Below are 14,245 nucleotides of genomic sequence, written 5' to 3' on the forward strand. Positions count from 1 at the left end.
GCGGATGTCAATCTGAGGGGAGCTAGCCCCGCCTCCCGAGCATCTGATTGGCGGGTCTGCCTGTCAGTCCGACCGCCGGGGCGTTCGGCTCCTAAGGCTTCCGCTGGCAACGCCCTCTCACGAGGGCAGAGCTCTGGCTCCGGAGCCCCCGCGGGCGTCTGGCGGGGTCGGCGTGACGTGTTGGAGTGGCTCCCCGCGAGGTAAATCCAAATACCCGCGTAATGAGGCCGCGGCGTGCGGCTGACATGCGCACTGGGAGTTGGTCTTGCCCAGCATACCCGCGGTGTCGTATCGTTCAGACAAATATCAGAACGGATCGGGGAACGGGAGTGTTTTCACCTGTGGTTAGAGGAACGCCTTTGGAAAGCCCTGACCAGGGTCAAGCCCGGCCGCTGACTCCCTGCGGACGACCTGACTATGGAGAGCAGCTTACTTCTTCCCAGTTTCTCCAGTAATTCTCTCTTTTCTGGCAAGTTTCCACACCAAGCATAATCCTACACACTTCATCTTAAACACAGCTTCTCTGCCGAGGGTGCTCCTTCCCAAACGGCACAGCTGCCCGGTGTTCGGATCTTTGGTGTTAAATGCTAAACGGAAAATGTGAAACTGAACCAACCATTCTGACCCTTTTCTGTTAGGAAGGAGTAGGCGGCGTGCTGCGCGGTGTGGACATTCAGGGTCGGACACTTATTTGTATGCCATTTGGAAAAGCAGGTTTTTACGATATACCTCTAAGGATTTAAAAGGGCTGCTAAATTCCTGCAGAAGTTTTGCCGGAGAGCTGGGCAGGCCCGGCTCACAAATGATTGACAGTTCGGTGAGAGTAGAAAAGTTCCGCACCGGGACCCAGGAATAGCTTAGTTCGTAATGAAAGGGCGCCGTGTGGTCAGCCTCATCAAGGTGACGTGCACTTCTTTGTGGACCAGTGATCCTTTAAAAAGGTCAAATGTCCTATTCCTGACACGGCCAACTCTTTTTTCTTTTACAAATGTATTCATTGTTTTTGCTGGCTTACTCTTTTTTTTCCAAGTTTATCTTATTTAATACCCTCTGTGACTCTAAAAGGCATTAGGATTCTGAAGGAACACATGTATCTTCTCTCTATGTTATAACATAAGCACTTCATCATTAATCCTTCTATGTGGTGAAATGTAGTTAACTTTTTAGGTTCCTCTTCACCCCCATTTTAATACTTCAAAGTTTCTACTTAGCATTGTTCTTTCCATCAAGAATATTTTAAAATCGTTTATTCTATCAAAAGTCAATTTTTCTTCTCTGTAGAATTATACTGTTTTGAAGGTAAGTTATTTTTCGTTATAAGCATTTATCTTTTGCCAGTTGGAATATCATATTCTATATAGTATTTTTTTTTCATAGTATTTACAGCTATGGCTTACTATTTTCTATCTAGACCCGGTCAGTTCTGGATGTATCAGGATGGATGTTTCCTGTTGATGTACTTTCAAGCCTCATTAATAGGTATCACGGGCTTCCTGAAGCATTCTTTTTTTTTTTTCTTTTTGGTGAGGGTTAAGGGATTTGCCGAGGGTCACACAGCTAGTACATGTCAACTGAGAGAGGTCAGATTTGAACTCAGTTTCTCCTGACTCCAAGGCCTGAGCTCTATTCACTGTGCCACCTAGCAGCCCCTTCCTGCAGCTTTCTAATGAGTCTTCAGATGTTAATTTTGGGCAAAGCAAAGTTTTTTTTGTTTGTTTTTCAAAGGGCTGCTAATTGTTTTTGGGAAAAACTGATTTTTTTTCCAGGCAGTCTGAAGTATGATATATAATTCTCTGATTATCTAGTTGAAGCATCTAATGGTTAAAAGCTCCTATGTGGAGAAAGATAGTTAACTACTAAATATAGGAAATTAGTTGTGTAAGAAAAATATAATTTTCTCCAGCTATAGTACCAACTAAGCTACTAAACACTGGGGTCTCTTTTTTTGTAGCTTTGTAGTAAAGGATTATATTTTCCCTTAATTGCTCCTTTTCTCCATCTCCCCACTTTACCTATTAACTTTACTTCAAGACAGGTATCAATAGGTATTAAGATAGGTCAAAGAAATAAAGTTATCCTTTTAAGTCAGTTACGAGACTTCTTTGAATTAGTGGGATTTGTAATTTCTGGCCCTAATTGACACACTTAATTTCTTATTGAGGTTTCCTCAGAACTTTTCGTTAATGATAATTAGCTATTACATCAGAAAATAGATTATTGAAAAATTAAAATTCTAGAATTCAGTGTTTTTTGAAAATAAACCAAAATTATATGGTTTCAGACTACTTAAGAATCAGTTTATCCTAATAAAAGCCTTATATCTTTGAACTGTCTCTTTTGGAGAGAGCATTCTTTTTCATTGATATTCTGAAGTATGGAAATCAGTTCTGTAATTGACTTTATATGTTTTTTCCTTTTTCCCACCTTCTGAAACACTCAGAAGAATGGGTATTTTACTTTAATAAATATATTTCTTTCAATAGATGTAAGGTTATTTCAACAGATGTAAAAATTATTTTCAGCTTGTCCTAAAATAACCCTTATGATCGTCTTTCCTAGTTTATTTTTAATCAGTTTTATGACTTTGATTCACACAGTTAAAATCAGATTCTTCAGATAACCAAATCAACCAGCTCATCCCAATCATATTCCACAACTTGTTTAGCCATTCCCCAATTGAATTGAAGGATATCTATTATTTTAACCAATCTGATAGGTGTAAGATGATATCTCAAAGTTGTTTTAATTTGCATTTCTCTCTTCAATAATGATTTAGAGCATTTTTTCATATGATTATAGACAATTTTGATTTCAGTGTAAAAAACCGGCCTGTTCATATCCTGTGACCAATTGGAGAATGACTTGTATTCTTATAAATTTGAGAAAGTTCTTTATATATTTGAGAAATGAGACCTTTATCTGAGAGACTATGAAAACTTTATCCCAATTTTCTTTCTTTCTAATCTTGGCTCCCTTGGTTTTATTTGTACAAGAACTTTTTCATTTAATATAATCAAAATTATCCATTTTACACCTCACAGTGCTCTCTATTTCTTGTTTATTCATAAATTGTTCTCCTATCCATGAGTCTGATAGGTAATATGTTGCATGTTCTTCTAATTTTCTTGTGAGATCTCCGTTTTTAGCTAGGTCATGTATCCATTTTGACCTTATCTTGGTACATGGTTTAAGATAATCAGTCTATCGGAGGTCAAAAGCAAAACACTGGAGGGGGGGGAAAGGAGAAAGGAGAAAGAAAAGCATAAGCAGGGGGGAAAAAAGGATGGCGAAAAAGACACAGATAGTAATCATAACTGTGAAAGTTGAATCGCTATTTTTTTTTCTCTCTGTAGAGTTTTTTTCTTCTTTCTGATGGTTCCTCCTATTGGCCCTAATTTTTACTTACAACTTCACTAATGTGAAAATATATTTAATGGGAATGTAAATGTGTAACCTATATCAGATTGTGTGCTGTCTTGGGGAGGGTGGAGGGGAGGAAGGAGGAGAAAAATTTTAAACTCAAAAGCATATGGAAGTGATTGTTGATAAATCAAAATAAATTAATAAAAAAAAATTTTTTTTAAAAAGGAAGATAATTGGTCTATGCCCAGTTTCTACCAGACTGCTTTCTAGGTTTCCCAGCAGTACCAGATAGTTTGGATAATTTGCTGCCTTTTATAGTTTGGCGTCTGGTACTGCTGAACTTTCTCCTTTCATATTTTTTCATTAGTTTCTTTGAAATTCTTGACCTTTTGTTCTTCCAAATGAATTTTGTTATTATTTTTTCTAATTCAGTAAAAATTTTTTACTAATTTAATTGGGATGACATTGAATAGATTAGTTAAGTAAAATTGTCGTTTTTATTATATTGGCTTTGCCTACCCATGAACAATTAATATTTCTCCAATTATTTAAATCTAACTATTTGTGTGAAGAATTTTATAATTATGTTCATGTAGTTCCTAGGTCAGTTTTAGCAGGTATATTCTCAGATATTTTATGCTTTCTATAGTTATTTAAAGTGAGATATCTCTTGCTATCTCTTCTTGTTGGTGATACGTAAAAATGCAGATGATGTATGTGGGTTTATTTTACGTTCTCCTACTTTACCAAAATCATTAGTTGTTTCAGCTAACTTTTTTAGTTGAATCTTTAGGATTTTCCAAATATATCATCATATTCTCTACAAAAAGAGATAGTTTATTACCTCAGTTCCCATTTTGATTTAATTTCTTTTTCTTTTTTTTTATTGCTATTGCTGGCATTTTAAAAACAATATTGAATAATATTGGTGACACATAGTGTAGTTTCCCTGTTTATCTCTTTAATTCAATCTGTTTTCCCATCAACTTTGTCTAAGATCATGCTTGCTATCCCTACTTTTTTTACATCAGCTGAAGCGTAATAAATTCAACTCCAGCTCTTTATTTTAACTATGTGTGTAGCCTTTTTCTGTTTTATGGATAAATCATCCCATTCACATTCCAAGTTATAATTATTGGTTGGACATTTCCTTCCATCTTATTTTTCCTCACTATTTATCCTTCTAACCTTGTTTACGCTATTCCACCTTACAGTCTAATTTGCTTCTAACCACCACCTTGCCCTCCTATTCCCTAATCTACCCACCCTTCTAAGAGTGCCTCCCTTATCATCTCCCCCCCACTCTCCTCACTCTTAATCTATACACCCTTCTAAAAGTCCCCCCTTATCCACAGCAACCACTGGTTCCAAGTATGGATGGTTCGGTGCTGGCTGATGGAGCGCCTGTGTTTTCCTTGGTGTTGTCAGACCCAAATTACACGAGCAGCAGAGAATCGATCCATACTTTGTTGCATCTCAGTTTCAGAGGCTGCATTGAGTGCACAATCATCTGCAAACAGAAAATCAGAAAATCCCTCCACTTGGTTGGGAACCATTGATTACAGCAAATGGAGAAGTTTTGAATGCTGTGGATAAGTTCACTTAGCTTGGCAGTGTACTTTCCAGGAATGTGCACATTGATAATGAGGTTGACACACGAATAGTTGTGTTTGGGTGGCTCTGAAGGAAAGTGCGGGAGAGAAGAGGTACTAGACTGACTACCAAACTGAAGGTCTACAAAGCTCTCGTGCTGACATTGTGGTATGCCTGTGAAACCTGGACAGTCTACCAGTGCCATTCCAGGAAACTGAATTGCTTCCATTTGAATTGTCTTAGGGAGATTCTGAAGATCACGTGGCAGATAAGGTACCAGGTCCTTTCTCGAACTCTTGATGGGCTGGTCATGGTTTTTTAATGCCAGACATGCGCCTGCCAAAAAGACTAGAACAACAGGGCAAGTGCTCACCTGGTGCTCAGAAAAAGCGGTACAAGGACACTCTCAAGGTCTCTCTTAAGAACTGTCAAACTGATCGTGTGAGATGGGAGAAACTGGCACAGGACTTCTCAGTGTGGTGTGCCCTCATCAGAGAGGATGCTGTGCTCTACAAGCAAAGCAGACTTGAACTAGCTCAAAAGAAACGTGAGATGAACACATTTAGAGAATCCACCCCAAATGTTCACATGGACTATTTGTGCCCAACCACATTCCAAGCTCAGGTTGGTCTGATCAACCACAGTCAATAAGATCTATGTTACAGTTATTTCTGTATATAATCACTCTATTCCCTCCCATTCTCAAAAATTACATCCTTCCTCAAAACACTTGATACAATGACCCCTTAGACAATGTATCCTACTAGGTAGGGTATTTTATCCTAGCAGTCCCATCTATTTGAGAAGAGTAGGGAGGCAAATTTCATTCTCTGTTCTTCAGGCCCATCATTACCTACCATTTGTTTTAAATCCATATAATTAAGCAGAGAAGGTAGAGGTTAACAGCTCACCTAGAACAATTTTACCTATGCTAGGGACAAACTTTTCTCTACTGGTTTTCAACTTTTTTAAATGTGAGGATTCCTTTCTTAACATAAAAAAAATTGGTTGCCCACAAGAAATAGAACTATTGAAATCCAAAGTTTGAGGAAATGTACAAACATAGCATGCTGCTATGAATTTTGTTACTCATTACAACTTGCAATAATACCATCGCGCCCCCAGGTGGCTGTCATCACTAGGATCAACTGAATTTTACCTTCTGAAAAGCTTTCTATATGTCATCTCCATTACTATAACCTCTTCATACCATGTGTATAAAAATATCATTCTCCTTAAGATATTGTAGCTACAAATTCCTACCTTACTCTGAAAAATAAAAATGGACATATTCCTTGATATAGAATATATACATGTCAATGCCCATTTAAATATAGCTCTATTAAAAAAAATGAATATTGTTATCACTTGTTTTTATATTGCCTAGTTTTCCTTCTGTATCCCTCCCCCATTTCCCTTCCCAGAAAATCTCCTATAACTAAGAATATTTTCAAATGAAAAGATGTCAACAAAACCAATTATTACATTTAAAAAACCCCCAAAGTATGAGCAATATTTCACAACCATGAGACTCCTACCACTGCAGAAAAAGGAGGAGAAGTGTCTTCTCCTATTCCTTCCTTGGAGCCAGGCTTATTTTTTGTAATGGGGGGGAGGGCGCTAGGCAAAGGGGTTAAGTGACTTGCCCAGAATCACACAGCTACTAAGTGTCAGGTATCTGAGGTCACATTTGAACTCAGGTCCTCCTGACTCCAGGGCAGGTGCTCTATCTAGTGCACCACCTAGCAGCCCTATTCTTTGTAATTTTGCAACATTCATTTTCAACTGTTCTGTGGCTTTCCATTTACATTCTTGCATTCATAATGTGTTGTGTTTTTTTTGACTACTTGCTTCACTTTGTATAAGTTCGTGTAAATCTTTCCATACTTCTCTATATTTATTATATTTGTCATTTCCTATAACAGAGCACTACCATTTTTATTATATTTACATATGGTTTGTTTTGGTAGTTGTTCAGTTGTTTCCGTCACCTATGATTCATTGTGACCCCATTTGGAATTTTGTTGGCAAAGAAACTGGAATGATTTGCCATTTCACAGACAAAAAACTGAAGCAAACAAAGTTAAGTGATTTGCCCAGGGTCATACTGCTGGTAAATGTCTGAGATTGGATTTGAACTCAGGAAGATGAGTCTTCTTGACTCTGGGCCCAGCACTCTATCCACTGTGCCAGATATTTGTTTAGCTATTCCCCAATTGATGGGCATCACCTTTGTTTCTAGGTTTTTGCTGCCACAAAAAAGTGCTGCTATGAATATTTGGCATATATAGAGTATATCTTTTTATCAGTGACCTCCTTGGGGTATAGGCCTATTAGTGAAATTTCTGGCTTAAAGCTCTGTGAACACATAAGACTTTGTTATGATCTTTGTGTGTGGAAAGTTTATTCTTCCTCCCTTTTGGAATCTGAGTTAACATTTCACCTGTAGAATCTCAAGGAAGGGGGAGAAGACAAAGCACCTCAGTTAGACCTTTGATACCTCATTTCAGACTTTTTTTTTTTTGGCAATTGGGGTTAAGTGACTTGCCCAGGGTCACACAGCTAGAAAGTGTCAAGTGTTTGGTCTGAGGCTGAATTTGAACTCAGATCCTCCTGACTTAAGGGCCGGTGCTCTATCCAGTGCACCACCTAGCTGTCCCTTATTTGAGTCATTTGATCCAAGGCTACTCTCCTGGCACCTGCCAAATAATTGGCATGTACACTAAGCAGTACCTTGCTTTTTGCTTTACCTCTTAAACCTAGCCAAGAAACTCTCCCTCTTTTTGCCCAATATTAACCCTGTAGTTAGTGTCCTCTAAGTCCACATGACCCTATCCCATGATAGATAAGACCCTTAGGCAACCTTGAATAAATCTGAGAACATCCCACTTTTACACTCTAACCAGTCCCCTTCAGATAAGACCCAATTACTATACTCAAATGATCCAACAGCTCAAGGATCGGAGATAGCCGTTAATACCTTGCTTATGGCCTGAGAATAGGGGGTGTCACTTTACTCGCTGGCCTTCATCTATCAACTGATGGTCCCCTGAAGTCTTTTTCTGCTCTGAATTTCCTCTTGTTCGGTGATCCTCATCACAGCAGCAGAAACATAGTAATCCATTCACATATCAGGCATCATTTGTTTAGTCTACAGAAGACACAGGTGCTCATTGACTATACTGAGGCACTGAATAAGATGGCAGGTCTGCAGTTTTTAGTGACTAGACATTTGGTCCAAATGAATTAAATGTTGACCTTAGATCTAGTTCTACGTTCAGTTTTTTCCAATATTTAGATTTCAATATAAGTATAGGATATGTTTGTGAACTCTTTGTGTAGTAGAAGAAATATTTTCTATGCATATAGGATCTATGACTTTTTCCAAATCAGCAAAAAAAAAAAAAATCACATGCCAAGGACAGATCCCTAGGGTACTCCGTTAGAGATTTTTTGAGTCTGGCTCTTCATTCTACCTCCCTGTACTATTGTCTAGTCTCTACATCTCCATACTGTCCACAACAAAACCATGAGAAATTTTGGCAAGTGGTTTGCCAAAATCTAGATAAACTATATTTTCACCATCAAAGGAAATAATGTATGTAAAACATTTTGAAAACCTTCAAATGAGATAATAATTGTAAACTGCTTAACACAGTGCCTGGTACATAGTAAACACTAAATAAATTCCAGCCATTATCATTTTCCTAAACTACAAGTCTAGTAACTATTTAAAAAAAAATAAAATTAGATTAGTAGGGCATGATGTATGTAGTGAGTATAATCAGGTTTGTCCTAGGTAACAATTATACCCCATTAATGAGAATTTTGTTCAGCCACTGATGATGTCTCTTTATACATTTTGGAAAGTCTGCATTTGTCCCATGAGAAGACAACGTCATTCTAGAATAAACAGGTCTCCTCAAAGAGACACAAATTACTTGCCTGACCCTAGGTTACCACACTGACCTCCCATTTAGGATGATTCACAACTATATCATACACCAAAGCTATGTCTTTGGACTTTTCCTGTAAAAAGAGAGCCCTGAGACACAGAAGCATGCTTAGAGAACTAGGGAGAAAGCTTAGACAGAGAAGGAAGTCAGAGACACATAGACTAAGTACCCTGGAAGCAAGTCTGTATAGTTTTGTGCCTGCTCCAAGGAACTACATGTACCAGAGAGATATGTCCATCATGGAATTCTGTGCACTAAAGAACCAGCAGTGGATGAAGAGGATCAAGTGGAAGAATTCCTGGACCAGAGGGAGGAATTCCTGGACCACATCAACTTCAGCAACCAGTTGAAGCCAGAGCTGAAGAGTAATAGGGGCTAGTGTATGGTGTGAAGATCCAAGTCTCAACCTTGGCCTTCTTTAATATTGTGAGTTTTGTGGACTGTGTAGGACAGGGGATTGAGTCAATTCCCTAATGAGCTAGGGAGCTTTCCATTACCATGAGGGTCCCAGAGTAACATAGTAAGTTAGGAAGATTATATAGGTCCCTAGGAAGGTAGGCTCATCAGGAAGTGAGTTGGTTGCTTGAGTAAATTATATTCTATTTCTTTTTTGTTTGGAGTGAGGGCATGGCTTCTCAAGGTAGAGCTATAAATATTGGCCCCTGGGAGGTGGGGATCACTAGAGGGCCAGGTTGTCTGACTCTGTAGTCACCCAAGTTCTTTCTCCTTTTGTTTGAGGGAACACCTGGGGTTTTGCTAAAAGTCACAAGGACTATGAGACTCATCAGAGACACAAGGAGAGGTGTCTTGAGAGTTTATGGATCTGGGTACAGTCCTTTTACTTTATGGAGTCTGAAATAAATCCTATTTTATATTCTATGTCTTATTAACCTGAGTTCTTGCAAGGCAGTTGAGGGCCATTTAATTTTTCTGTTTGTTTCCACAGACATCCACAGATCAAGAATCAAATTCTACTATTCCCAGGAGGAAATCGTAGGTAGAAGCAAGATGAGTCAGATTCTGTTATTTCCATGGAAATGCTGTGTGACTAAAGAGAAATTATGTAAGAAGCTTTCAAAATGGAACTCAGACCCTGTAATTCCATCTCTGGATTACTTCAGTTATGCCTGTTTTTGATGAAGCCATTCTGACTCTTTGTGATAATCACTTCCTTTTTAATGTTTTCCTTAAACATATGTTCTGGAATTTTGCCAGAGGTTCAGGCCAAGTGCTGTCATTTGAAGACTCTGCTCTCTTCTCTTTTATGAAAATCCATACATTTCCATTTCTTAGGTCCTGCAGCAACTTTCCCATTATCCATAATTTTTCAAAGATTATTGATCATTCTTCAGCAACTGCCTCCAGAAGTGCTTTCAACACCCTGGGAGGTAGTTTATCTAAACTCATCAAGGAGAGCTAGGTACTTGCTTATTAATTCCTCACTTCTGTTGGATTTCAATGACCTACTAACCATTTAGATTCTGTCTTTTCCAAATACAAGGCTGGGAAGGATAGCTAACAAATTAGGTTGCAGAGTCAAAAGCCAAAAAGATCCTGATATACTAGAATTTGGAGTCAAATGTAAATTCAATAGGGATAAATCTAAAAGTCTTATACTTGGTTTCAGAAAATCAACTCTCTGTCTCTCCCCCCCATCTCTCTCTCCATATTTGTATGTGTGTATGTGTGTGTATTTATGTGTATATATGTATGTATATATATATGTGTGTGTGTGTGTGTGTGTGTGTGTTTATGTAGAATATTGTATATACAAATATTACAACCCCTTGCCTTGAAGCAGATCATCAACTGATCATTTAAAATATTAACTTAAGGCTCCAATTCTTTTTTTTTAATATAAATTTATTTATTTTTAGTTTTCAACATTCACTTCCACAAGTTTTTAAGTTCCAAATTTTCACCCCATCTCACCCCTCCCCCCACCCCAAGATGGCATGCATTCTGAATATCCCTTCCCCTAGGCTGTCCTCTCTTCTATCTCTTCCCCCCCTTCTCTTATCCCCTTCCCCCTCTATTGTCCTGTAGGGCAGGATAGACTTCTGTACCCCATTTCCTGTATTTATTTCCCAGTAGCATGTGAAAGCATTTTTTTTAAACATATGTTTTTAAAACTTTAGGTTTCAGATTTTCTCTCTTCCTCCCTCCCCACCCACCCTCATTGAAAAGGCAAGCAACTCAATATAGGTTGTACATGTGCAGTTATGCAAAACACTTCCATAGTAGACATGTTGTGAAAAACTAACTCTATTTCCCTTAATCCTATCCTGCCCTCCCATTTATTCTATTCTTTCTTTTGACCCTGTCCCTCCTCAGAAGTATTTACTTCTGATTACCCCTTTCCCAATCTGCCCTCCTCTCTATCATCCCCTGCTCTCTTGTCCCCTTCTCCCCTATTTTCCTGTGGGTAAGACAGATTTCCATACCAATTGAATGTGTATGTTATTCCCTCCTTAAGCCAAATCCTATGAGAATAAGATTCACTCATTCCCTCTTACCTTCCCCTGTTTCCCCTCCACTGTAAGAGCCTTTTCTTTTCTTGGGGGGGGGGGTTTTGTGAGATAATTTACCCCATTCTACCTCTCCCTTTCTCCTTCTCCCAGTATAATCCTCTCTCATCCCTTATTTTTATTCTCTAGATATGACCCCTTCATCTTCAACTCACCCTGTGCCCTCTATCTATCCATCTATATATACATACATATAATTTTTTTCCTTCAACTACCCTAATGCTGACAAAGGTCTCTTGAGTTATAAATATCATCTTTCCTGCAGGAATGTAAACAGTTCAATCTTAATAAGTCTCTTATGATTTCTCTTTCCTGTTTACCTCTTCATGTTCCACTTGAGTCCTGTATTTGAAAGTCAAATTTTCTATTCAGCTCTGGTCTTTTCATCAGGAATGCTTGAAAGTCCTCTATTTCACTGAATGACCATTTTTTCCCCTGAAGATTATACTCAGTTTTGCTGGGTAGGTGATTCTTGGTTGTAATCCTATCTCCTTTGCCCTCTGGAATATTATATTCCATGCCCTGCAGTCCTTTAATGTAGAAGCTGCTAAATCTTGTGTTATCCTGATTGTGTTTCCACAGTACTTGAATTGTTTCCTTCTGGCAGCTTGTAATATTTTCTCCTTGACCTGGGAACTCTGGAATTTGGCTATAATATTCCTAGGAGTTTTCCTTTGGGGATCTCTTTCAGGAGGAGATCTGTGGATTCTTTCAATTTCTATTTTGCCCTCTGGTTCTAATATATCAGGGCAGTTTTCCTTGATAATTTCTTGAAAGATGATGTCTAGGCTCTTTTTTTGATCATGGCTTTCAGATAGTCCAATAATTTTTAAATTCTCTCTCCTGGATCTATTTTCCAGGTCAGTTGTTTTTCCAATGAGATATTTCACATTGTTTTCTAATTTTTCATTCTTTTGGATTTGTTTTACAGTGTCTTGATTTCTCATAAAGTCACTATCTTCCAATTGCTCTATTCTAATTTTTAAGGAAATATTTTCTTCAGTAATCTTTTGGACTTCCTTTTCCATTTGGCCAATTTTCTCCTTATTGACTTTTGGACCTCTTTTGCATTTGGGTTAGGCTATTTTTTAAGGTGTTATTTTCTTCAGTATTTTTTTGGGTCTCCTTTAGCAAGCTGTTGACTTGTTTTTCATGATTTTCTTGCATCACTCTCATTTCTCTTCCCAGTTTTTCCTCTACTTCCCTTACTTGCTTCTCAAAATCCCTTTTGAGCTCTTCCAAGGCCTGGGACTGATTCATATTTTTCTTGGAGGCTTTGGATGTAGGAGCTTTGACTTTGTTGTCTTCTTCTGGTTGTATATTTTGATCTTCTTTTTCACCAAAGTAAGATAATATAGTCTGACTCTTTTTGTACTGCTTGCTCATGATCCCGGCCAATTACTTGAGTTTTAAACTCTTTGTTAAGGTAAGAGTCTGCTTCCAATGTGGAGAATGTACTGTCCCAAGTTTCAGGGGTTTGTACAGCTGTTTTCAGAGATACTTGTAGGGACCTGTAAATTTTCAGTTCTTCCAAGTTGGTATGATAAGGGGCAAGGTGTTTACTCCTTTCCTGGCCTGTGACTACAAGTTCTGTCCTGTAACTGTGAGGAGGGGTTCCTCTCCACAGCCACTACAAGCTCCACCATGCCAGTGTTCCTCCTCACCCCAGCACCACCACCCAGAACTGTGACCCAGATCCAAACATGGACAAAGCAAGAGATTCCTGCCTCAGCACTGGCAAAGAGATCCCTGCAATCCCTCTCTGATCAGCCACTGGATTCCCCTCAGTCTGTGGGCCAGAAGCTTGGGAAGCAGCTGCCCTCCCCCAGGGCCACGCTCTTGGGGAATGGAGCTGAGACCCCGCCTTCCTGTCTCAGCACCGACAGAAACAGACTTTTCCCACTGACCTTCTAAATTGTGGCATTTGTGGATTTAGGAGTCTGGAAACCTCCACAGCTGCCCGAGATTCAGTCCTCTGAGGCCTTCTCCAGGTTTGCTGCAGCCTGCATGCCCACGCTGAGTTGCGCTGCACTCCCAGCCCCCAGCGCAATACAGCTTTCTGATCAATCCTCCAGGTTGTCTTGGGCTGGAAATTTGTTTCACTCTGTCTTTTTGTGGATTCTGCTGCTTCAGAATTTGTTTAGAGCCATTTTTTATGAGTATTTGAAGGGGTTTGGGGGAGAGCTTAAACAAGTCACTGCTTTCACTCCACCATCTTGGCTCCGCCCCTTCTAAGGCTCAGATTCTTAAAATCTAGCCAATAGCTCACTAATGTTCAGAATCTTTAAAAGTCTGCCCAATATGATGGATGTTCTAATAAACCTTGTCTTTGGCTGAAAGAAGGCTTGGGTCGAATTTTTTCGGACAGGACCCAGATGTTGTGATTTTGGGGTCCCAGCACCCCTGAACCCTTAAACCTAAAAATGTTGGGGAAACTGCCTAACCCCAAGTTCTTCTCCAACCAAGATCGGAAGGTATATAAGCCTCCCCCCACTCTTTCTTGCTCTGCAGTTGGGGTCTCTTTTCAGGCAGACTGTTCAAGGCTGTCTTGAACTTGGCCTGGCACTGTCAGGCTCTTGGTCCACTAGTTTGGTTCGAGGCCATGGACCTGGGTACACCTTCTGCAGCATAGAGGACAAGGACTGATACCCTATCAGGAAGTGTATGCCCAATTCTGTCAATTCTCTTGGTGCTAGGAAATTGGGGAAAACTGCAGTTGCTTTTTGGTTCCCTGAGGCTTACTTACTCCCTTCTCTCTACACTCCTGAATCCTCCTTCATGGAGGTTACAGGAAAAAGTTAGAAC

The 14,245-nt window shown here is 39.2% G+C and overlaps 1 pseudogene across 1 annotated transcript; it reads left to right on the plus strand.

Moving 5' to 3' along the window:
- The first annotated feature begins 179 nt into the window (after positions 1–179).
- LOC110200249 (ORM1-like protein 1 pseudogene) lies at positions 180–6,320 on the plus strand (annotated as a pseudogene). The gene is made up of 3 exons (XR_013483425.1): positions 180–1,299; positions 1,412–1,479; positions 4,719–6,320. The product of XR_013483425.1 is annotated as an ORM1-like protein 1 pseudogene (transcript).
- Positions 6,321–14,245: the final 7,925 nt, after the last annotated feature.

Source organism: Phascolarctos cinereus, unplaced genomic scaffold (assembly GCF_003287225.1).
Source record: "Phascolarctos cinereus isolate Bilbo 61053 unplaced genomic scaffold, phaCin_HiC Scaffold_7;HRSCAF=346, whole genome shotgun sequence".
Taxonomy (NCBI): domain Eukaryota; kingdom Metazoa; phylum Chordata; class Mammalia; order Diprotodontia; family Phascolarctidae; genus Phascolarctos; species Phascolarctos cinereus.